General features: G+C 40.8%; 1 long non-coding RNA gene across 3 annotated transcripts in view; it reads right to left on the bottom strand.

The window, feature by feature from the left end:
• The window catches only part of LOC134871241 (uncharacterized), a 126,707-nt gene that overhangs the window by 40,125 nt on the left and 60,633 nt on the right, over positions 1-25,949 (bottom strand). The window contains exon 4 of one of the 3 annotated variants that reach the window (XR_010166651.1): positions 621-1,343. The exons of the other annotated variants lie outside the window; for them this stretch is intronic. This is a non-coding gene — a long non-coding RNA (uncharacterized LOC134871241). Of the gene's footprint in view, positions 1-620; positions 1,344-25,949 lie in introns of those variants that run through there. 3 annotated transcript variants of the gene reach the window in all.

Below are 25,949 nucleotides of genomic sequence, written 5' to 3'. Positions count from 1 at the left end.
TTCCAAATTCCAACACCTCTTGGTGGTACAGGCTGTAATTTTTCAAGGTTTTATTGTCCATGTATAATAAAATAGCAGGCTTGTCTTATTATGCCATAAGTAATGCTGGATGCATTTCTACTCGCTGTCTTGTACTTGACAAATCAGCGCAAACTCGAGGCCGTGCTCTAACCGCTGACAGGTAATGGCTCATCACTGTAAGAGCTCCCAACTATCTCCAGAGTGGAGAAGTCATGTTTTTATTCTAACAAGGCCATTCTGGGTTGGGAACAGCAGTCAAATCTAAATTCTGCTCAGGGAGCAGAGAGAAAAATGCCTGATGAATTTGTCAATACTGCAGGAGTGATGGGCCTCATATGTGTGTAATGGACTGGATGCTTCTCAGTACAGATTGCCTGTCGAGATAGGAAACTACTAATGAATGGCATGGAGGAGCATGGTCAGAAACATAAGGCTTTTTACCTTCATTTCAATATGTGACATTAATGGTTAAAGTCCCAATACTTGTTTTTAACCTATAGATTTGAGCTAAATTCAGAAAAATAATCCAAGATAATTGTTTTAATGTGGAAGGAAAACATTTCTGCAAATACATCATAATAAAAAAGTAGGGTAAAATACATATGTAGACACATCCTTACAAACCCTATCAAACACCACAGAACATATAAACAACATTTTGTTTTTGCCTTGAAATTTTTTTTCTGACCTATCAAACAACTTTAAGGAAATAAAGATTCCAGTGTGTCTTGAATTTTGGATTGGCTCGTGTGTTTACATTTGGATAAAAGGTTTTATCTATAAAGACAGTGTTGTATTGCAAAACAATTCCAGCAGTTCATACTTTGAGATGTATAATAAAAGAGTCTATTGTCACTTGTTTCTTCAATAATTGAACAGCATGAGAAAACACAAGTATTTATTTTCAATTAGAGGCTCCATTGTTCTCTAATGTTTTGGTCTTGGGATAACCCTGCTCACAGATAGAGCATGTAAAGAAACATTTATAAAAGCAGTAAAATGTTTCCATTGTGATGAAAGGTGGAATAGCCTACATGGTTACAGTTGGTGAAGAAGGGTTTAGCAGAGAGGCAGTCCCTTGAAAAAGGGTTTGAGTAAAACCTTGGGTGAATAATAGACTGCTTCCCAAGCAGCAGCACTCTTGGTGGTAGGAGGTTAATATTCTCACATGTCATTAGGTCTGCTGGCTCGACTGATGGCTCATTGAATCAGGCAGCAAATGATTTCCTCATGCTGCAGAGGACAGAGCACTTCAAAGGGAAGGGGCTGAGGTCAGGACAGCACTCCGCTTTGATTAATGACCGGGGCTCCGCAGAGGTTGCCTGTAGGTAAGAATGTGACGGTGAATTGGATGTGAAGGGGACCGACTTTTAAGCTGGATTTGACCCACCTCCAGAAAAACTTGCAGATACCATCGCACGGGTTGGGTTAATGGGTTGTGACTGAAAAGCTTTATGACCCTCTGGCTTATACAATCATAAAAATGAAACTTGCTGGCTGACAGGCTTACCTGACATCATAGAAGTGTTTAATCATTGTATACTTGAATAATGCATAGAAAAATCCTCATATATTTAGATGTGGATTTGATGTTTTTAGCTCCTGGCAAGTAATGTCTAAGTAAAGATATTCCAATAAGTAAAAAGCTGATTCTTAAAAAACAACAGAACATTGAACCATCCGATTGTTTAACTGCAGGAAGGCTTGAGAGGGGATTAAACACACCACCACCTGGGTTGTCATTCTCCTGGGCCCCATTATCACCCTCCTTATTAGTTTTTGACTCAGCAGAACAAAACGTGACTGGCTCAATCTTTGATCTCTCACGCGCTGACACAAATCCTTTTAAGCCTCCCGACGTTCCTCTGCTAAGGTAATTACCACTAATTAAAAGGTTTCCAGCTGCCTTGTGTGCATTTTTTTGTTCCTCCACAACACATTGTCCTCACAGGTGCATTTCCTATGTTTACCGTGGGCACGTCACTCACATTCCTCCCCACTTGTTCACGCACTATGATCAAGAAGATTAGGACTTTTATTTGATGGTAAAGGAGTGAAATGCCCAACTTGTTGCCAATGGGAAGCCATTGTAGGAGTTCAAAACAACTGTTAAAAAGGTTGGGTTCTTTTTAGGATTTGGACACAAGAACTTCAATTCCTAACATTATAATTGACAGAATTTCCATTAAATAAGATATTAGTTATATGTTGTTGTTGTTGTTGTTGTTGTTGTTGTTGCATTCATACATGTTATTTCTCCAGAACCTGAGAGTGTAATGTGTTGGGTAATTATCTAGTATCTTGAAATACTTTGTTTGTCTTTCAATGAAAATTGTAGCACTGATTATGGTTTTGTGGGTTAATATTAAAACAGATTAAACTTCCTGAGATGTTTCATGTTGCTTTACCTCTCCATTACTTCTAAAGAGTCAGCTAGCCACACGACGGCCAATCTTGTAAATTCACTTGCAAGTCAAGGAGCCCATAAACATCATTAACCATCATTTCCCAGCCCACTTCAGTTACATGTGAAGCGTCCTTTATTGTGTAATGAGCCAAGAATCTGAAAAGATTGCCACTTCAAAGCCTCTCTTGAAAGCTGTCGCCCATGCAGCCTGCTGACATGTCAAGCTGGGATTAAACGTTCCCCCATAATCATTTCTTTGTTTTCAAATGAGCCCATTGTTTATCTGCACCTTGGGTGACAGCCATCAAGAGTGCATGGTGCTGCAGAGGCTTTGAAAAGTGGCAATACAAATACGTCATGTGATTGTAGGAGATTCACGTCTATGTTCAAGTTGAGGTGTTCATAGCAGCTACTTAGAAATTCAAATGAATATTTGTACAGCAGTCATCATTTTCTAAAATGTTGAGTGGACTAATTTTTCAACTGCATCTGGCACTTTTCAGAAGATTCCCCTCAATGTATCCTTATAATTCATGATTCCAGAAAGCGTGGCAAATAACCTACACTTTTTAACCATTGAAATCTTGATTTACAGCAGCGAAGAGGGACTGTAATTCCCATTCAGGTCTCGCCTCAATTGTGATGCAGGGAGATGCGCTCTCCATCTTGTCTTAGAAAAACAGGCCTTTGTCCAAGACCAGCAGTGTGTCATCAGCTCTGGGCCTCCAGTGAGGCAGGGACATTGAGCCCTGGCAGCAGGGGGACACTTCTCAAGGCCTTTAAGAACTACAGCAAATCTTCAAACAATTTATCCAAACAAAGGCCGCTGTGTAAGGAGGGACAGAAGACACAGGAAACAGATGAATAAGCAACATCAATTACCAGGCCCTGACCTTGAGAGCCCTGGACCAAGGCGCACGTTTCACACCAAATGACTGCAGATTGCTCCTGACAAGCCCGGAGTGGAGAGGCGAGCCCTCATAATGTTATCCACCATGCAGTTCTTGGGGGCCAGGGCACATAGGGGATACAGAGAGAGGTGGAGGTGAGAGGCAAAGCAGCTATGAATGAAAGATCACCATAATAGATGTTGGTTTATTTCAAAGTGAGACAAAATGGCTCAATTTAAGCACTGAGCCTGACAAAATGGCCACTAGTGAGTTACAAGAGAAACATGGAAGTTGACAGCCAAATAAGTCTCTTGATAAGTAGGGGACTGGGAAGACAAATGTCCAAAATGATTTTCAGAAAAACCCTTTGTTCCAATCAGATTTGTAGAAGTGTGTGTATTTTGAACCAGCCACCTATAATCCCTATATTAGACAGGCTTTATACAAACTGCCTAGTGGGAAATGTATTTGCTGAATCACCCAGTTGCTTTTGTTTAATAATAAAAAGGGAGATATTGAGAATGTCTGCAGCCTCCCATTTGGTAGAAGGAAGTTAAAATGCTTACACAAGCAGGTGCAAAACAAATGAAAACGTTACCATCAGGTTCGGTTCAATTAAAATAATATAAAACATTAGGGAGTTTACATCAAGCTGCTGTATATAACTATTTAGTTTTTCCGTATCTCGTTAAACATGTTAACAGCTGCTACAAACATGCAGCATAAAGATAACTAATTAAAGTTACATTTATATTCAGATGGGTTAAAATCTTGTTATAATGAGTAAACAATACTATTGGATGTTCGCCCAAATCGTTTAACATGGTGAAAATGGTGTATTGTTCAATATGATGACCTTTCATCAAATAGATACCGAAAGAGGCATTTAAAAGACATGTCTTTCCCCAATCAGTAGCATATCTATTCCACTTTTAGATCCATGACACATAATTATCAGACCCTTGGTCACCATCAAGCTGAATCGAGCCACTGAGAGGGGGTTGGCCTCTTGACCTCAAAACGCCCACTGTGTACACTGTACTAATTAATTGCCCGACAACATACCCTGCATGATGACGTGCAGAAAAATAGATTGATGCTTTTTGCATACCAAACATGACACACAACATTAATTCAATCTGAGTCGCCTCCAATTAGTCAGCGAAGCAAGGTGCAAGGCCCAGTCTGACTTCTGCCGACAGTAAAAGATCCTGACAGAAGGAAAGTGCAGTGACAGGATGGATCAGACATTTAATTTAGCAATGTCGTTATTACCATCATCTGAGTATTTGCATTCAAATAGTTAGTAGAATAAGTTAGTTGTTAGGCAAAAGTTATAATAAATTGTCTGCTTCCAGTGTGAAAAATGATTGCTTCTCTTTGGTCACAATTTTGCTGCTTTGTTAAATATTGTATATAGAAAAAACTGAAATAAAGGTCCTCACAATCGTTGTTCAATAGATTCAACAACAAAAGAATAGTGACAGAAGAATTGATCATGTAAATAATTGTAACCTGCATCTTTACTGACTACTTAGCAGCCTTATGAGCATTTAATTAAATAATAACAAGATTAATGAATAGATTAACTTTCTGTCTTGCAGTATGCACAGCTGCCCAGTCTCTGTATTGATTGTTTTATAGCCATAGTAGTAAGGCTCAATGAACAGTGAACTACTAATGAAGTACCCACGTACTGCAGCTAAACCTGAAGCTATTAAAGTCCTTGCTACTCCGGAGTGTTAACTGAAGCCTTGACTGAATTAAAACACCCCTTATTTTCAACCATCTTAAATTAGAGGCCTGAATCTGTCTTTGTTTTTTACTCTGCATGATCTTATTCAACAATATATGTTGTTAAGCAACCTGCCTGTTTCTGCATTTAGTGTGACAACATTACAGTCCCCAGACTTGCAATGGCTGGAGGGGACAAAATTGTAAGGCATTACTCACAATAATGCATATGCTATAATCACAGAAAACTTACTTAAAATTCAATCCACTTTGGCATCATTATCATGTATCAACATAATGAATGACTCCTTCAGAGTATGGTAATTATAATTTGATAAATCATCAGCAGAAAATTAACTAGATGTCAAAACATTCATTGGGAAGGGTGATGAATCGAGGATGATTGTGGTGATGAATTGTGTTAATCTGCGCGGTATGTATCCACTGAAATGGCTAAACAGCCCAAGATGGATGGGGCACAGAAGCTGCAAGGTCAGAGCAGAAAGCTGCAGGGGGGGGATAAAGGAAACGCTGTGCATGTTTGACTTTGGTCATTTCTTTCCATTTGTTTGTTTCATAACTGCTCTTCTATTGAGACCACTGCTGTAACAATGTGTCCATGTGTCCATTCGTCGAGTGAAAAAATAATTGACAAAATACATAAATGCATCGAAATCTATAATAAAATATATCTAGTAACTTCTAAAGCATGATGATTTGCTGCTTTATTTAATCAAATATGTTTGGATTTAAGGTTTGTTGCTTGGACAAACTAGTCATTTCAAACCACCCCTTGGGCTCTCGGGTCATTTTTTACTCCACTTAAAGATGCATTTTTTAAAATAATTTATTGATTGTATGGGTGTAGATGGACATTTCATTTCATTGTGCACTTCTTTTGCTACACTAATGCCTCAAGATATATAACAAATACAGGTCCTGCACCCTCCCTTCCACACACCCATTATGGTGCTTCCCTCTTGGATTTTTCCAATATGAAAGATGTGTCTGCTAAGTGAGAGAGGTCAAACATGAGTCCAGATATTTATTACATGTGCTGAAACCAGATGGAGGCAACACATTCATCACAGAACCGTGTCACTTAGGTTACACCCGTTCCCCATAAAAAAGCGTCTCCCTCTTCCCAGCATGCACATTGGCCTCGTCTGGTGTTTACAGCGACCAACCCTGGGTTTGTTCGGTAGCCAGTCGCCTTAATCATCCCCACTGCGCTGCGTCGAGCTCCACCGACCATGGTTATTTTTAAAACTTTTGCTTTTATCAATACTCTTTGCTCTGTAGCTGGGGGAGATATTAAAGCCACAGCAGGGCAAAGAAAGGGCGTTTCTGACACTTGCTCCCTCATTTATCAGTCCCCTTCATAGGCTTCGTCAGTGACACTGAAAAGATTTCACAATACCGCAAGGCAGAAACTCATTCTACCAGTCATCCATCATGCTCAGCCCAGCGGCCGTTCCACTGACCTAATCGGTAATGCCTGGCTGCATGCTGGAGACTTCTTTAAACCCCCCTCCCCTTCATTAGGCCTAGTTAGAATGAGGCAAGTCAAAGGGCTGAACTGGGTGGGACCTACATGTCTTGCAAACCCTTCCCATTTGGACCGCATCAACACAATCATTATTTTAAAAAGCGTGATGTCTGTGGTCCCAAAGCCCAAAACAGAATGAAGTATTTCCATCCATGCATCAGACAGTCTTGGATAAGAAACAAGAATTCATATTTTGCATGAATCCTTAGCAAAAAAAGACGGAAAATACACTTCATTAACAATCCAACGCACAACTGAAACAGTGAACCACACCAACTGAAAATAACTGCAGTAAAGATGCACACTGCTCCCAACAGAGATAATTGTATTTTATATCAAAGATATATATTTAGCTGGAAAGGGGGTAAAATGCATAAATCAGCCTCTGGCCGGCTCAGAGGACTTCTTCAGCAGTTTCACCCCTCCCACCGAGGGCTGGTAGGTAGAGGTTCAGCCAGGTCGCAGAGCTGCTGAGAGTTTGGATCCCAATCCATGCCTCTGCCAGCCCCGAGTTCAGGCAGCACTCTGGTGAGCGTTAGTTAACACACAGGAAGACAGCAGGGGGAGGGGTCTTGGAGTGCTCTCTGACCCAACACTGGCTATTATAGAGAGATTATTCCCTAACCCCCACAGCTGACTTTTCTGGCACATTTCCCTTATCTGCACCACTCCTTTCACTGCTCCATCTATTACGGCTGTCGGCTGTGACCTGTCTCTTTTGTAAGTTACTCAAAGAAAATGTTCTGTTCATCTTGCCAACATTTGGGTCGAATTAAGTTTCAACAAAGTTCTTCATTGTCTTATACTTGAAGAGAGTGTAAAACAAACACGTATCCTTCAAGTGTGGAGCCAAAACTATTACGAAGGGAAATCATGAAGCCCTTTGGGCAATAGCACAACTTCATATCAATGCTTAACTTTTTCTTTTTTCATTCAAACTAATTGGGCAAATGTTTTTTATGTCCAAATTATCCTAAAGACAGAACATTAAGAGACCCTGGATGAACTCTCAGGCCAGCTGCAAACTAGGAATGTGAGGATTTTGGAAATCCTGTCAATAAGTAGCAGAAAACAGGCCAAAAAAAGAACAACATTGAGTATCCATTGACGGCTGCACTGGAGGTTATAGTTGGCACAAGCATAGGATGAACCAAGAAATAATGAGAAAAAAATAACCTTTAACTTAACTGGGGAGAGGGGGGGGGCGCTGCAACTCCTGGTGAGTTTGAAATGGTTCTGTATTGTGCTCTGATGTGCCTTGCCTTGTTTGTAGCCACAGGCAGAGCTGTTGTTTGTGGATGCTGCTCAGCAGAGGTGTTGAGGCTGTGTGAGGCCTGCTGATTGGCCGGGGGGGTCTTGCCTGATCCCGTGGATATTCACCATGACTCACAGGCCGAGAGAAGGAGTGGCAATGTAAATAAACGACACAAGTCCTTACTTTCAAACTGCATCTATAAACAACATTTTGATTCCACCAAATGGGATTTTCTTCAAAGATGTTGCTCTTAACAGTAGTCTGTTTCAGTAACACCCACTCTGCTTTCTGTATATTTTAATCTTTGTACCCCTGGTTGTTCTGAAAATGTCATGTGTGGTGTCATGTGTCGTACCCCCAAGAAAAAAACGCCACACAATTTCACCATTGAATCAAAGAGCTCAAAGCAAAAACCCAGACTGTTCTGATATTTGTTTTAATAATGCGATCAAATCCTGAATCTGCTTAAAGTGTTAACATAATGATGTCCCAGCAGTGTGAAGAATTTTTTGGGGATTTGAATATTTTTCTCAGTAGATGTGCTGGTAATTTTTTGCCTGATTAGGTTAAATTATCAAAGAGTAAACAAAAGAAAATGTGTTCTGAAGTGTGGGCAACACATATTCCCTAAACCCTGTGTGGCTACTAATGCTCATATCCTATTATTCTGCCAAATATCAGCAATTATCTCCCCGTCAAAGCTCCAGGTGACAAATTCTCCCCATATCCCGCCTGGCAGTATCATCAACTGGACATGAGCTTCATGTGATGGAAACTAAATCACCAGCTCTGCTCACAGCCCTGACAGACAAATGGGGTGCCTTGGAAAAGCTAGGCCCATCACTCTGGGCTGTGGAAGAAAAAAGTCTTCCCTCCCAGCTGACCTTTTTTTTATTCGCTGAGAGAGGAGATTAAATACCGCAGATTCTGTATGTATGGTCTGTTTCCAAAATATGAGAATTATTAATGGCTTTTGCGGAGGGCCCGTTTAATCTTCTGCCAAGTTGCAGTCATCGTTTTTACCTTGGGCTGGCTTTTTTTTCTTACAGATGGTCCAAGAAAAACAGGAACTGTACTTTATCCTTATAGCAAAGGCAAAGGAAGTGTGTGGGCAGCATCTGGACGTTAATAGAATGACAGAATAATCATCCCTCTTGAAGCAAAGTACAACATTATGATGCTAACAGTTTGGAGAAAATGTGCAACTCTGTGTGAATGGATGTGAGCATTCTATAGACCTGGTTAGGACGGCAAAAAAGCGTCAACAAATGAGCTGCTGTGGACGTTTAATTTTTTCACACCTCCACCGAGGCGTTTCTCTTTGCTGCTCGACCGAGGATTAATATCTTGTGTTGTTATTAGCAGTGTGCTAGTTTGGACCAGAGATGCGAGAAAGCGCACCTCCCCTGAAGTGTGCATACCTACAGCCACATGCCACTTTTCACACAGAGGCCACAAATCAAGTCCCAAAGCCAGAATGGCGACTCAATCAAAGGAGCATGACACAACTAGTAAATTATTCTCTTGTCTTTTTGACCTCGTGTCCCAATGAACCTTGGCTGAACAACAGATTTGTTTGGCTGATTTTGCAGCTGCATTACTGTATTTGCATCTCACTGAAATGAGCTGTATTGGCTGTGTCAGCAACTCCTTTCACTACTTTACAGTTTACTCCTCTTTCATTCTACTTTAACAGCAAATAACCAAGGACATTAGCATTATGCAACTGGCTAATCCTAAATGAAAAGAGCTAAGTCTAATGATGCAACTATTAATTGCACCATCTACGAAAAACAAGTCATTAACTCCATTAAAGAGACTGACTTTCCAATAGTAAAGTCAGCAGGGTCACTTTGTATTAAGATAAACTAAAGTGATTGCACTGCCAAGGATCTTATACATTTCAGAGATGACTTCAATGTCCGCTGGAGTATAAGTCACCAACCAACCAATAACTAAGGCTTGGTATAAGACAGACATTGTGACAACATAGCTAGGCTAAAAGCAAAGCGCTATCAAGTACCAGATACATATTCATCAACCACCAGCTTGTATGGGTTCAGATATTCTGGACAATTTGCATTAAGCCATTGCTACCTCATAATTACAGAAGGTAGAAGAGAATTTGGGCACTTGCATCCCTAAATGGGGGAGATACTGTGCGAGCACTTTAAGTCCCAGCTTGTGTTAAGAGGCATTGATGATTCTGTTCTCCTAGCTGGAGAAAGTTATCAAGAGAAAATGACTTGTGTGCTACTTTCCTTGTCATCACGACCCTGACCAGGACAAGCGATGGAAAAATGTTTGGATGAATGAATAGGTAAATCCCACATCAGCAGTGACCTGTCATGAAAATGATACTACTAATGCCTCAGCCTTCGCAGGTTTCCTTTCAAAGGGGATTGAGTTATTGATACAGCAAATCCATCCAGCAGCTCCCCAGTGAGGGATCAAAGCCACCAGAAACTGCCCGTTACATAATGGTCTCTTTGCCCTTGGCATTCAGTGGGCTCCGGGAAGGAATCTATACTGAGGGACAATCATGTCCCTGTGGGATCCAAAACTTAATTAATAACTTCTCCTGCTCCTCCTATCTTTACCAATATATCACCTGGCAGCGTCCACACACAGAGAGAACTTCAGTAGCCTTTTCTCTCTGACCTTGGCATTTCTTCTCAGACGCCGATTATTGATAATTTTCTTGCTGTGGTGCCTCTGCTCATTTGTCATGATTATTGCTGAATTTTTAAGCTGTCATCCGTGAGCATGGATCAATGGTTGTCGACTTCCCCTTTGTCATATTGGCAGCACAAACAGCCCTTCCTCTCTAAATGAGGCTCCTCTTGCTTCTCTATCTATTAGCTGTCTGTCTTACAGGGCACTTGATCCTTTGTTAGGCCAGTCTATACATCATCCCTCCAATCAAAGCCTGAGCCTTTTAGCATGGGAACAACAGATGAAGTTGTGTATTATATTATTAATATATGTACATCTACTAATAATGCATGCATTAAAGCATACAACAGTAATGCTTGCCTCCCAAGAACAGGGCACGACTCCTTAAAGATAACAGGCTTCTTGTATATTCAATTTGAATTGCATTTATAAAAGGATGCAGTTGACAATCCAAAGTGTGAAATATGCCATGCAATAAGGCCAGATCTGTCAAACTGATTAAGGAATTGTCACAGCAAAGGGAACCAGTTATAACTGGTAGCAGCCACTAGTGGCGGACGATCCGTCTCATCCGACTGCATGATTTGTACCTGTAGCAAGGCCTGTAGCAAGGCCAGTGGCACGCCAGTGACTCCAAACTCTACCCATCTACACCTATTCCACCATATTCCTTCTTCCTCCCTCGACTGGCTGAACAGGTCTGACAGGCGGATTCCTTTTCATTTCAATGTATTAAAGGCACTTTCCTGCTCTGACAGCCTGCTCTGTTCTGCCACCTTCTAGCTGGGGCTTCACACTACTCTGGGCAGCCACTGTGTCTTGACAGACCACTGTCACTTCCCATCATCCTCTCTGTAGATCCTGCTCTCCCCCCTCCAAGCACGCAGACCCACTTCCCCACCAGTGCAATTATTTTTTTTGACAAGCCATCCATCAGCTTTAAATTTAAAGCACTTTCCACTGATACCCATTGTTACAGTTCTGTGCCTTTTTATGCAGGCAGCAGGAAAGAATATGATACCAGACATTCAGACTACCCGACCATGTAAAGCTACTTTGTTCTGTGCTTTATTTCCAATTTTCTGTTCCAATTTTTGCCGAATTATGAATATTTGTTGTGCATAATATGCCCTTGTCAAATCCAATTAACATGTCCTGGCTTCCAGTGCAAGAAAAGGTTATAATATGCCAGTTTGTTGAGGAGGGGGTTGGATTAAACCAGACTTAAATGAGCAACTCAATTCTTTCTGCGAGTCATGACACAGTACTGTCACACCTGCATATCATTTGTGTTATAGTCTATGAGCCGTGAGACAGAACTAATAACGGTTAAAATTGCAGCTTCACCACCTCGACCACAAACTTGCTTTCTATACCGTCAGACGAACGCAGCGGAGAGCCTTGTGACTTGGGGCCGAGTCACCATGATTAACTGACATCAACACTAACACACGACCAAGCTGATCTATCTTGCCCTGGCCTATATAATTAGAATGACAGCTTAGAAAATTTGGTCTGATGCAGAATCTGTCTCATGCCGCCAGGAGCCCTAATTACTATCTCAGTGTGAGAGTTAATGATGAGAGGTGGGAGCAGCATCTGGGGGACTCGAGGGGACGCTCTCTCCCTCCGCCCGTGACATTTGCTTTGTCCTAACAAGTGGGCCACCTCTGGCCCTCAGTGGTCCGTCCTGCTTACACGCACTGTGAGCAAAGCGACAGAGACGTTTGGTGCCAATCCAGGTTGTACTCCCCTGCATGTATCTTAAATTGTTGACCACTTAGAGCAATGTTTTTGCTGAAGGTTTCATGCAGTCATGAAAGTAACAAGAAGGATAGAAAATATTTAACATGACATTTAAAAGTTTAGTGAAGTCCTATGTGATCCCAAAAGGTTTGGTTACAATCCTATACAACTGTTATATATGAGCTAGGATGGCTAGGATACGTCACTAACAGAGTACCTGTTTTGTCTTAACAAACAAAAAGCCTTTAGTATAAATATCTAAAAAGGTGAGACCCAAATCCATTAATAACTTTTTTTAATCGGCATTGCTACAGCTCTAATGAAAGCTCCGTCATCAACCAACTACGTTGATCTATGAAACTACAGAGCTTGTCGAATAGCAAGCAAAAAAAACAACCTGTTTTTCTGAACCTGTGCAACAATAACAAAGTGTGAACATATGGCTCTGGATGACCCAGATGGTGCGATCACTCCTGCAGACTGTTAACTTATCTCCTCTATCATGAGATCTCTGAGATGTTCAACAAGTAAGCAGGTGTTGATAAAGATTTAATGAGAAAGTCCTCAGTGAGCCCTGAGTCTATAATTTGCTGTTTATTGGTTATTATAAGCATTAAGAGTGTAATGTCGCCCTGCAGAAGCTGACATGTTCGGTCTGCGCTGCTGCATAATCAGCCAGGGAGCTAATAACACGCAGGTTGTCACAGCTGTTAAAGACAGACACACGCTGCCCTAAGTGACAATATGTCAGTGATTGTCTAGCAGATGAAACCGTGGGTATTAATAAATCAAAATGACCCCTACCTGAAGCCAAACAGATGCAACACCTGGACATGTAAATTCTTGAGTAATGGATGCCATAAATTTGAATCGGAACACCTCCAATTTAATAACCAAGCAGACAGCTGCAAGTGGGAGCAACCATTTGGTTTAATGTAAAAGACTGTTTTGGAATACCAAGTATTTTCTGCTCCCATCAATCAAATCTAAAGTGTACATTGTGGGGCAAGCAACCAAAATCCTACAGTATCATTTCTCTTCTTTGATTATACACAGTATATATGAAAGGGCAGTACAGTGTAGTTAGGTATGTAAGGTGAGTAGTGTGTGTTTGTCGGTAACAGTAGCTGGCTGGCAGCAGGGGGTTAACCTCCTGGCTGCTGTCAGTGTATTAATCACCGCTGATGTGTGTTGTAAAAGGATTGCTGCAGGAAATAAAGACACCATGGTGTCAGCTGCAGTGCCCTGATGTGACTCCATCAGACAAGAGGATGCTTATTGACAGGGTGAGAAAGGGGGATGGACACAGAGAGAGAGGGAGAGACAGAGGGAGCAATCAGTCCTCGAGTCAGTCACCTTGGCACTGACGCAATGTCATGAAAGTCCACACCATTATTCCTCCCACCGCACAGGAGCATTATTTAAACTCAAACATATACTAGGGACTGAATGTCAGTAGAAGGGCGCACACACACACACACACACACACACACACACCACACACACACACACACACACACACACACACACACACACACACACACACACACACACACACACACACACACACACACACACACACACACACACACACACACACACACACACACACACACACAGGTATTCCCGATATCTGAAAAGATTCCCTAAAGTCTTTCTTGCTTCCATTTTTTTTTGTATTTGAGCGTGATATTCATTATTATTGAGATTGAGTGAGATTGTGGGATAGTCGCCTTGGTCTTTGGGAACTTTCAATAGGCCCTCATCATTATGTTCTGACATTTTAACGGGCTAAATGTTTAGTCAGAAAAGCTAATCTATAATGACAACATTCTCTATTTGCCCTACATGACACACATCTTCCTCTGCACAACTGTCAGTGGATCAAAGCACTCAAAGCACTGAAGCCCTTCATCACACACACTGACAGCAGACATGGGCACAAAGCCATACACTGACATTGCATGACCGCTGGCATTTCAGGCCGCACACACAATTTAACTTAACTGCCTATTCCTGCTAAATACTCTGGAAACTCTACATTTCAGGCTCGACGATGCCTGCTGCTCAACAAATACAAATTAAGTTCCTGGGCAAAATTCACAGAGTTTTATAGTTGGTTGTACTTTAATGAGCAATGGCTCATGACTGCCTCAGTATTCCCATTAATTATACGCTCCTCAGAGGTCTGATCGTTATTACATGCCTCGAAAGTTAAAGTAATTTAATTTACCCATTTGATGTTATTTGGCCACCAAAAAAAAGCAGTTGCAGGGAAATATAACAAGTGGGGCAAATATGGCGTTGGATATGGCTCTAGAGGTATACTTAAATAATCGCAGTTATGAAAGAGTGGCAAGCAGTTATAAAAGCACAGGAGAATAGGCAAAGAGGGAATTCATCAAAGTGAAGGTGTAATTTATCAAATAAAACTCCAATACTGTTGCTGTAACTCCTAATGATTTTAAAGATTCAGAATTTTTTAAAAGCCAATTTTTTATGGATCAACATATGGCTGTAATAAGTCAATGCACAAAGTACTGAAAGTAAGATAGGAATTAAAGAGAAAAACATCTGCATCTGCCACAGATGTGTAACCATGAGGCACCTCAGAATCTAAAGTATAGTATATTTATTATATATATTATGTATTGACAGTAAGGTCATTAATGTAAGAGACATTTGGATGGATTTTCCATTTGACTTCTTAGTTATTTGGTCCTATTATCTTATGTATTTATACCTCTTTAACTGTTTTTTGTATTAACTATATATTCTTTGTTTATACTGTAAAGTGGCTTACACCAATTAATACACATTGGGAAAAATAGAGCGAAAAAAGAGAGGGATGATTCTCTTTATTGTTATCTTGGAGAGTCAGCGGCTCTGACTTCCTTGACCCTTCTTGGTAGACTACCTTTCCAACCTGCCTCAAAAAGGAGGGTTATTTAAGAAACAATTAGGAGCATACACAAAGCAATTTGCAGGCAGTCTAACTCCTCAGACACAGCCAGTGAAGGGCCTTTCAGCGCTGATTTATCACGCTGTCGCCTTCACAAGGCAACATAATTAATAGGAGCATGGACTTCTAATTCCACCCGCTTCCACAGCCAGTGGATTCCATTTGATTTATGATGGCCGAGGACTTTGCATTTTATCAGTTCATTCGCTCGTTATTTATGCTGATGACCAATTTCAATGGGTCGCCATCATCTAACTCACTACTAATCAAAGAGAATTAGGGTTCACTGCATTATTTAGAAGCTGCTAATTTATCTTCGAAACAAGGGGGAGAATCGTTGGCTCCGAGGTTGAACCTGCAGAAGGCACACAGCTCTGCTTTTAGCTGCAGCTTAAATCGAAAGGTCTTCACAGTTTCTCTAATCAGGATGAGAAAATTGTCTCGCTGAAATGATACAATTATGGCTGGATTTAGTTTTATCCCTTACTTAATGGTTCACAGATTGTTTGACTACTTTCACCTACAAGCTGTTGGTATTTAAAACTGCAATTATGTCTCCTGTGTGAGATCATTTAGCGCTGATTACTTAGACTGCCTATGGTGATATCGAATATTACGAGCAAAAAATGACTACTGTTTTCCACCAGAAGAGCCTCAAACACAAATCACTGAGATCAATCAAGCCAGGAAATTCACATTTTAAAAGTGGCTGATTCACAAGAGGCTATTTCACTCTCCATATCATTTGATGCTTCATAGATTCTTATGCAAAAAAACAACAGAGGCAAACTCCCACAGATCCCACACAACAGCTGCAGGGTGGAACACTAAAGCACAACTGGAAGACAAAGATTTTCCTCAGTAGCGAGGCTGAACAATAAGAGTGAATTATTGCCCTGCTGAAATAATGGGTCGTGAATGACCCACAGATTAATACAATGCATTATAAGGAACAGAGATAAACAGGGTCACATTGCAGCTCTGTTTGTTAGAAAAATTACACCTGTTCCAAGTGTTATGGACCTGCAAATGCTATTCTGAAGGTTAAATTGTGTATTACTATAAAACAAATTGAGATGGAGAAAACTGTTGGCAGTGGGACATTATTTAACGTCCTTGCAGGCAGCGCTACAAAAGGCTAGGATTAAGATGCAATAAACCTTAGAGTCAAAGAAAAATAGCCCTTGTAAACAATGCAGTAAAGAAACGAGTTGCTTCACAGCACATGCAGTAGGTTTAAGGCTTTACATAAGTCATTTTAATGCAACAGCAAACTTTCCAGACAGGGATATTAGATTCAAAAACACCCTTAGATTAACATTTGACCTTCCTACAGTAGCTGAATATACCTGCCTGTAGGTATTCAAATTTTTACCTTGCTTTCTTGCAGAGGGAGGTTATCTCCTGCCACTCTTATTATGTCTAATTATTCATTGAAGCGAGTGATAAGGTGTTTTCTGAGAAAATGAATCGCGCTGGTCAGAAGTTACACTCACTATTGTAGGAGATGCTCAGAATCTTCCATCAACCAAGCTACATCCTCCCTGTTCACAAGGTGTATCATTTATCCAGGGGGGTAATAAGATGCAGAATTTACACAGCCCTGTCAATAGGCATGTCGATAGGAGGACACTTAGCATCTATCATCCGGAGAATCAATGCCATTTTTCAGCGATGAATCCCAGGAAATGATAGCTTTCAAATAAATGGTGGAAAGAGAAACACGACACTCCTTGGGGAGAGATAGATGTAGAGCGGCTCAATTTCCCCGCGTACTCGCTCTGCTCACAGCTCTCTGCACAGCTTTCTAGTTCAATGCAAAAGGTCAGAAGACATTACAAGGGACGATCTCTAAGACATACAGAATCTCTGGAGAATCTGCTGAACAAGACATGTAGACAACTGTGAGGGGAGACCCGGTGTTCTATCAATATTTGAGATAAAAAGTACGAATTAAAAAACAAGAGTGAGACAGGGGAGGCAAATTGTTGTCTACTCCAGGCAATGGACTTGTTGGGGTCTTATTTTGCTTTCTTTTAAAAGTTCCTTTCAAAATTAAATCTGGGTAAAATTTGGTGAGCAAAACAGTGTTGGACTCATTTCTGGCACGTCTTAAAAGCATTATTTTTATGATGAAAGAATACAAAAAGCAGATTAGGCTACTATGAACGCACAGCCAAGGATTGAGGATTAAGATAATGGAGAGTTTGGTAATTTGAGCAATGCTAATGGTATCTAGCCAGGTAAAATTGCTAAAGCTGCCTTTGCTTGCCATGTTGCCCACACAGCCTGCTGTTTGCCACAGTATGCTAATACATTTAGCTTAAAGTTTTAATAGTGTAAACACAACTATGCCAAAACAAAATGCTTAACTGCCTGGATGCTGCTGACACAAACAGTAAAACTAATATAAATCAATAATGCTAATATACATTTTTCCTAGAATATGTTGCGGATACGAAGCAAATTGGACCTCGAAATAACCTGCGTTCCAATCCCCTGAGGGTGATTGGCAACTTGTTAAATCAACATCAGAACTACAGGACATTAATGACATGATGACACAACTGATTTTTATCTTCAGTATCATCAGTCTAGACATGGTTTGAACCCATGCTCCTCTTAGTGACAGTTGGGAATGCTATGGCAGCTCATTAATCACCAAGACAGCCTGGAGGAGCTATACTTAATCCCATGATGGTATCCTCAGCATCCTCCACCGCTGCTGATGCTCGTAAAAGAGAGGGAGAGAGCAAAAAAAGAAAATGATTTACACAAATCAATCATTCAGTGCTAGCGCTCATCGGCTGTAACACTGGCAGCCTGTCTTTACAGCTCCATTTTAAAGGGCGCCTGCTGACAGCCACACTTGATTAAGGGTTGTGGCTCCCTAACCTTTCATGTTAGGAAAGATTGTCACTGACTGACACAAACTTTTTTTCTCCCTTCCGTTCCTCCAGGTCGGTGCAAGGCGAAGATATTGGCATTCAAATTTGTTGCTGCTACTATGAGCAGATGTCGCCTCTGGCGAGTAAGGGTAATGGCACCAGCAGGCCCTCTCTGACTCCTGGGGCTAAACAACATACCACCACAGGGCTTCCGAGGGGGCAGCGGGCAGGAGGGATGGCTTCAACAAGTGAGCGCTTTACGAGCCTTCCCTCCACACTGCTTTTCCCTTCTCTGCAATTATCATCAAAGAACATCTGTTTGTTGTTCCTCAGGCACCCTCCCCACACAAGTGTCCTAGCCTCACCTTGACCCATACTTTCAATTGTAGTGGATGTTATGACTAAAAATAAACAGTGCGAAGGAATAAGGCTACCCTTTGTGTGAGCAGGGCGTTCTCCCTCGCTGCTGCTGAGAGGAAGGATATCACCGACGAACACAGCCACTTCCTCCTTCGGCTCACAGATCCTGACAGGTACATGAACAGATGTGGAGTAGAGTCGGCGTACTCACTTTGTTTCCCAGCTTTTAAGTTGATTCCACTGTCCTTTAGATGCTGTCACAGTGTGAACAATCCGTCAACGAAAAGTTCACTAGTTCCCGGCAAGCAACCTGATACACAATGGTTTGTCCTGTTTCTGCTCCTTGACTGTGATCTATATCTCTAGGCCGTAAATGCCAGCCATGTAAAAACTGAATATGCCATCTTTACGATCAAATGCAGCTAAATAGAATGCAGAAAAGGTGCCTATTTCTGAATATATTCAAGTTTCCTTACACTGCTATGTTACAAGTGAGCACTCAGTCGCTGATATAACTCACCCAGTTCTCATCGGTCACTCAGGTCAATTAGCAGAGTTATGTGAAAGATGGCGCGTCTTTGCTACAGGGAACATCCAAAGTGCAGCTGGACTGACTGAATGTGATGGTTGGTGCACACATAAAGCATAAGAGCCACAAAGAAAAGGACTTGAATGTGTTATATATTGGTAGATTAAGTATTTGGCTATGTGGAATGCTTTTTTTCTTCAGTATAAACTGTGCTGAAGGGCATGGGCCTTTACCGTAATTGTTACCTGAAATGATTTGGTACTTTGCAGAATGTCTGCAATGCTCTCTTTTTGCTCCCTGAGGTTGTTCGCTGATTTGTGCATTCTGCCTGCCAAATAGCCCAACCTGGCACAGTGTACTGCAATAAAGACTTGTACTATAGCATAAAGAGAAGTTTCATTATTGTAGTTTCAACAGAAGTAGCACATTTTAATTTTCCAATGCTGAAAAAGCAGTCCAACATATTTCTGTTGTGTACAGGGCAGTTGATACACCCACAGGGACGTTAAACATTTAATTTATAAAGACGTTTTGTAATGACTGATGATAACACATGAATGTATCCCGAGGGACGGCACCAGCTTGGATGCTCAGAAGTCATCTACGACCTGCAAGGCAGATGTGAGGCCTTCTCTTCCAGGAAAGGCGGGAATTCATCAAATGACGGCGTGTTCCTAAGTGATCATCTATCCTCACAGTTCTAATCACTGTGGAACACATCCCATCAGACAGGTTATAACATTGCTACCTCAGTGATCAAACTCAATTAAAATATAAACCCATTACCATCACAACTCTGTGTCGCGTGCAAGACTTTGTTTTGCATTTTCCACGCAACAAAAGGTGGAGTCAAAGTGACAGCATTACAGATGACGGTAATTAAGTAATGCATAACACTATTGTGTTTTGTGCAGTACTTTTGGCAACTGGACTGTTTCCAAACCATCTGTGTTTATCAAACTTCAATAGCTTGCTAATGTGTTAAAACAAATACAGATATCCTGAGCATTAGATATGCTTGTGTTGTAGCTCTTTGTTTGGAAATCCCTGGAGAAATTGGATTATTTGAACCACACGGCGTGAGAAGGATGTATGTCAGGCGGCTCAAACACAGAGTTAGTCATGCAGTTTTATCAGCGTCAATCATTGAGCACGCACCAAGTGAAAACCAATAAATCTGCAGTGGGCGGTACCAGCAGCACGGCTTTCAAAAAGTGGGAATTACGGGGGGAAAAGGTGACGCAGGTTGGATAATTTCGACCTAATCACTAAAGACACCCCAAAAGGAGTTAAAGAAAACAGAACATTACGTATCCAAATATCTAACATATGAGTCAACTGCTTGCTAGGGTGTTCCTCTTTTTTAAAACAAGATGGAGGATTGTGGAAGGGAGGGGTTCACATATAAGATGGTCAGCCTGCTAGTATGTGGTCCGTGATGTCCCATAAATCTTCCTCTATCTTCTCTGTGGTGATGGCAGAAAGGGATGAGTCGCTCACCAACCCCCCACTCCATCTCATTCACATGTCTATCTGCCTGTTATCCATGCCCTTGAGCAAAGATTACTGATGCCCTGCCTTTGATATATGACACATCATGTGCCACAACGTTTCATCCCATGAATTAACCCAGAGAAGAGGGAAAAAAAGAACCTGGCTGCCGTCAGTTCCCTGAATCATTTACAATTCCTTTTTTTTTGTGGTTCGTCCTTGTTGATGTTGTGGCAGTGAGTATTATGGCTTGCCTGGTTCACCAGTGAAGTGTTATCTGACCTCTGCAGGACTCTGCATCATGTTAGCTGGTGTGTATCACCACACACACGTCATCCACACAAGACATTTTTAATTTGACTGTGGGTGGATGGGCTCATAATCCATCAGATAAACTATTTAGTTTTTTTTTTAATACATTTCAAAATGTATTTCCTCTATTCCTTTTCAATCCCTCTCTGAGAAATTACATTTTTAAAAATTCTGTCTGCATTGTATACATTTGAGTTATTAGTTATTAATCGTAAAGCAGATTGGCACTATTCATATAGTTTGCTTCTACACAACATTTCTAAATTCCTGAATTAATAGATAAAAAAAGTAAAGCAGGTGTTTTAAGTCTTGCCACATTTGTGAATTACGAACACCTTAACCTTTAGGGAAGCAAAATATATGACAGCTATGATACAGGAAGTTGATTAAATGTACACTTCATCTGGCTATAAACAAAAACTGAGTGGTGGCGTCTCCCTTCATTCATAAAAGGAGTCCATTAACTAGAGCTGAGAGTGATAAACCAATAATATGCTGCCGTGCGACTCGCGAACCACTAACCTGGCACATTTATTATGAGCTGTTCCATCTGACGGCAGCCGCTCGCCTTTTAAATCTAGCTGTCTGCTCATAAACAAAGTGTATATGTAGATGCCTCAGCACAAGATATGATTTGCTTCTGATTTATAGTAGACAGATTCATGCACAGACTACACTTGTGCTTCAAAGAGATAGAAACTAAAAAAACTTTACATTTTGGTATTTACATATACAAGTTATGTTTATTTCAACCTACGCATGTGAATCTACATAAAACAAGGAAGAGAGAAGCACGGATAACAACACAAACGGAAGGAGTCTAACTTCATAGTCTGCTCATGACACAATAACTCCACTTTATCTTTACATTGCCAACAGCTGTTTGCTTCCTTATTATTCTCTGATTGTTGTACACCTGTAAAGAACATTGTGAGATTGGCATTGGTGGAGGTCTGGGTGCTCCGTTTTCCCCTTTAGTTTGGGGTGAAACAGTGTATTTTTGTTGAGTTACCTGGAAGGTCACTTTTAAAGAGTAGGAGTATGCCTTGTTTGTTGGGCTCCAAGTTGTGAAGGCTTTTTCCTTGGCTCATGCTACACTCTTCCACCAAGTTTTGTGAAAATCTTTCAAGTAGTTCTTCTATATTCGCCTAAAATCCAACCAACAAAATGTTCTAATAAACACAGCATCCTGAGGGGAGTTAATGAAGATCAAATTATCCACTACCTAATGGCATTTGAAATATGTAGTCAACAAATGAAAACTGTTTAAAAAACAATGTTTATTTCTCCTACAATTACAGATAAGTAAAATATTTGCAGAGACAGATTTAACGTGAGCTCATGAAAAGTACATCTGAATAAGGTCTAGCACAAAGAGCTGTATGACAACAATTCCTAGCACACAGGGAGAGAAAATAACACACGCTACAGAGAACTTCATCATAAATAGTGACAGAAAGCCGTTGTTGAAAAAAATATGGCAAAACCAACAGCACATGCAGCGCGGCAGTAAAGTGCCTCTTCACCACCACAAATCTTATATCAGTCTCCGAGAACCGTTTGTATCCCACAGTGTTGTTCTTTTTACAGTCGAGTCACCTGCCTGATACCCCTCAGCCATTTTCGTCAAAGTTGTCACACACGCCAGCTATAATATATGGCTGAACCAATGAGAACAGCTGTAGCCAATCTCCATCCTCTCTCTCCTGCAGCCTACTGCCTGTCCAGCATGAAATCATACATCAGGATTAATTGATTTCCTGTCAGTCTCATGAAAAATAAAATACATTTCCATGTAGCCTGTTTCCTGCAGCATTATAATTTTGAACATGGCAAGTAATTTAAGTTTTTTAATTATTAAAGAGAATGAAAAAAACATGACAAAGTGAGCTGTCGCCTGGCCCCAAGGCCACAGCTCTGGCCTTTGCATGTGCCGAGACAACAATAGCAGTAACTTAAGCACACATAAATAATACATTTATGTTTTTAAAGGCTCTGTCCAAAAACTAGTACGAAAGCATGAGTGTCAAGGTCGAGGGCTGGTCGTTTGTCTTAAAGTAATGACGTTCATTTGGAGAACATGAATCATCCAACATGCACTCTGACGCCAAATGTCAAGAGCAGGGAAGTCAGTATCGCTATGATTCCCAGCATGTGACAGGAAAACAGATAAAGTACAAAAGAAACTCTGAAACACTAGCAGAAATAATGTGCTCCCTTAGAGTATAGCTGCATGAGACACAAACTATATTTTAGAATTTGTTTATGACAAAAGCCCTGGCCTCATAAAACAAAGGACAGAAAAGTAAAAGCTCCACATTAAAGATTTACGTGCAACAGTGTTTGTGCTCGGCTCCTTTCATTGTTTGCTGGATTAATGAGCAGTGGAGAGAATGAGCAAGCATTTCCCTAAGTCAAGCTAAAGTAGAGCCAGAGCCAGAGATAGAGCAGGGGAGGGAGAGAGCAGAGAGCAGGGTCATCAGTCGGCCAGGGTCTTAAATCAGACCAAAGGCCGGCCCTGGTGTCAGCTCATGACCAGAGGGGGAGGAAACTCTCCGCAACAATAAGGAGGGGCTGAAGGGAGGCCTATTTGTTGTGGATTTCTTTTGCATTACCAGCTGGGCCTGAAAAAGCAGCTGGACAGAAAGAGGCTACAGTACGAAAGGCTCTGAGCACATGCCTCTGGGTCATAGGGTTCCATGGGTTATTCACTAACTCATACGAATGGCATGAGTTTAACGAGGTAACGCGCTGAAAATGATTACAGGCTTTGTATATTCAAGAAAGCTCAGAAAAAAGCTGTTTGAGTGATTTATTTGAAGGACGTTGCTTTCTTACCCCGAGAACTGCTTCACATCTGCAAACTGTCTGACTCACAAACTGTCCTGTGGCTAAAATTACGATGTGATAAATTGCATCATGAAAGATTTAACTGTTCCAACATTGAGCAGCATTCGCAGCAAGATGCAGTGGTATTTCATCACAGATAAATATGCCGTATCTACCGGTTTTTGTGACATCTGAAAGCATTTGAGCATCCATGCCGGTTGTGCTTGTCGACACATACATCATCTCCTCTGAAGGGTTCTCACTTGGTTTTATCTGTTAGTTAACCACAACAATGCAGGCCTGTATCACGAGGGTACCTTCCAGAGGATCAAAAGGATATGGTTGGACAAACAATCCGATATCCAAGGTTAAGAACACAAAGATAATAAATTGCTTGAGTGTCATGTTCAATTTCAGGACGGCATTACCCGGCATTATCCATAACAGGATTTAAATTGTTATCAGGACACTGAACAATCCACTTTGCATCCGGCGAGCATCCTGCCTCCAGTGATTCATAGGGAGGAAACAACTATCACATTTTCCAGCGTCCCGCAGCAGCAGCAGCAGCAGAACACCGGCGCACTTCATGTACTTGGATGATTGGTTGAATAAATTGCTTCCATCCTGGCTGCTGTTGACACTTATGTGGACAAGTGCTATCAGTTTTAATTGTCTTTGTTCCTTCACTCGGCCCGCGTCGAAAACTCCTTCCTGCCTCTCTTAAAAACAAGGCCAAAATAAATTAAGTTCAGTCTCAGATTTGGCCGTACAGGCTGTACTGACAAGGACTCTAATCTTTCATTTATATTACACTTCTGCTAGGAGATCATAGGGTCTGCAGACTATAAATGAGCATTAATGTTTGCATACCTTATTATCCTCCCCAATATTTATTTGTATAGTGTGATGCTTATAGCTTCACACTGCACAAGTCATACCTTTATCTTTACACAAGGGACCTTCAATCCATCTAAGACATTTCCAAAAACGTAAAACTTTGCTGATATGTCTTTGTTTTGTTATAATTCAAATGTGCTGGAAATACTTGTCTTTAGCATTTTCCTTTTTAATGCTAAATAGTTTCTTAAAAATACTTATTTTTATTATCTACATATTTCAGAATTTTACAACTAATTTTCTTATGCTGTTTATGTTCGCACTACCAGACACCAAATCAAATTCCTTGTGTGTGTAAACGTAGCCGGCATTAAACTTGATTCTGATTCTGATGTAAGTATTTCCCTGGCTGGTGAAATCTGAATCTCGTAATTTAAGCTGCTTTTTTTAACTTAAAGGTTCACATGACAACGGCAATAAGTAAAGGCACAGAACATGTATTTTATACAATTAAGGTATTTAATGTGACAGCACGTTGTTGACAAACTGACAAACACACTTTCTCTTAAATGTTATTTATGATTTTGATCATCAATGTCTATTTGCATTACTAATGAGGAAAAACCTAGTTTTAATGATGAACATGAGCTTTTTTTTTTGTTGTTAGATGATTACCCTTTGACAATTGTCCTTTTCTTCCTGCTGTGTTAACAAAACGGCTGTTGTAAACAAACCTTTAATAACTTCAATGTTTTGTACAATTCATTTTTGTTTTTAAAGAACTTTCAATCAATTTGAGAGTGACAGAGCTTGGCTGATGCTGTCAACCTTTTGTTTACATTGGGATAACAGATTGTTTCTCGACTACATATCTGGCACAAATGCATGTATGAATGCACCATTAACAAAGCATAATAGGAGCATTGATTAAGTGAGAGTGATATACCTGCAGCCCAGCTTTTTGTTAGAGCCCCTTGACTTATTGATATTCAATCCATCCAGCTTTTTCAGAAAATCTGAAAACAATCAACGTGCTGAGCGGCAACAATGCTGAGGCATTAATCACCAGAGGCAGCACTTTATTCCACACGGCTACAGGATTGTTGCAACAGCTGCTAAGCATTCTGGTAAAGCAAATTATCTATGGCTGTGTAGCAGTAACGATGAGACAGAGTCATTACCATATCGACAGGCTCCAAGATGGATTATCCTCATTGATTACTTCATGGCCTGTTGATAAGTATTTGTTTGAAACACGAACAGGGGAAGATAAATGTGCTCCATGGTCCCACAGCGCAGCCTGCATGGCCAGAAATATGTTAAGCCATCTCTGACCTTTTCTCACCACAAACTGGTATAATGTTTGGAGCCAGAATTTCATACTCTAGACGCCAAAGATAACTTTTTTAAAGAGATGGGAGGTAAATAACTCTGGCTGATGAGCAATAGCTAAGAGAGTT

This window comes from Eleginops maclovinus, chromosome 10 (genome assembly GCF_036324505.1).
Source record: "Eleginops maclovinus isolate JMC-PN-2008 ecotype Puerto Natales chromosome 10, JC_Emac_rtc_rv5, whole genome shotgun sequence".
NCBI lineage: Eukaryota > Metazoa > Chordata > Actinopteri > Perciformes > Eleginopidae > Eleginops > Eleginops maclovinus.
This window is presented reverse-complemented; position numbering and strand designations above follow the sequence as displayed.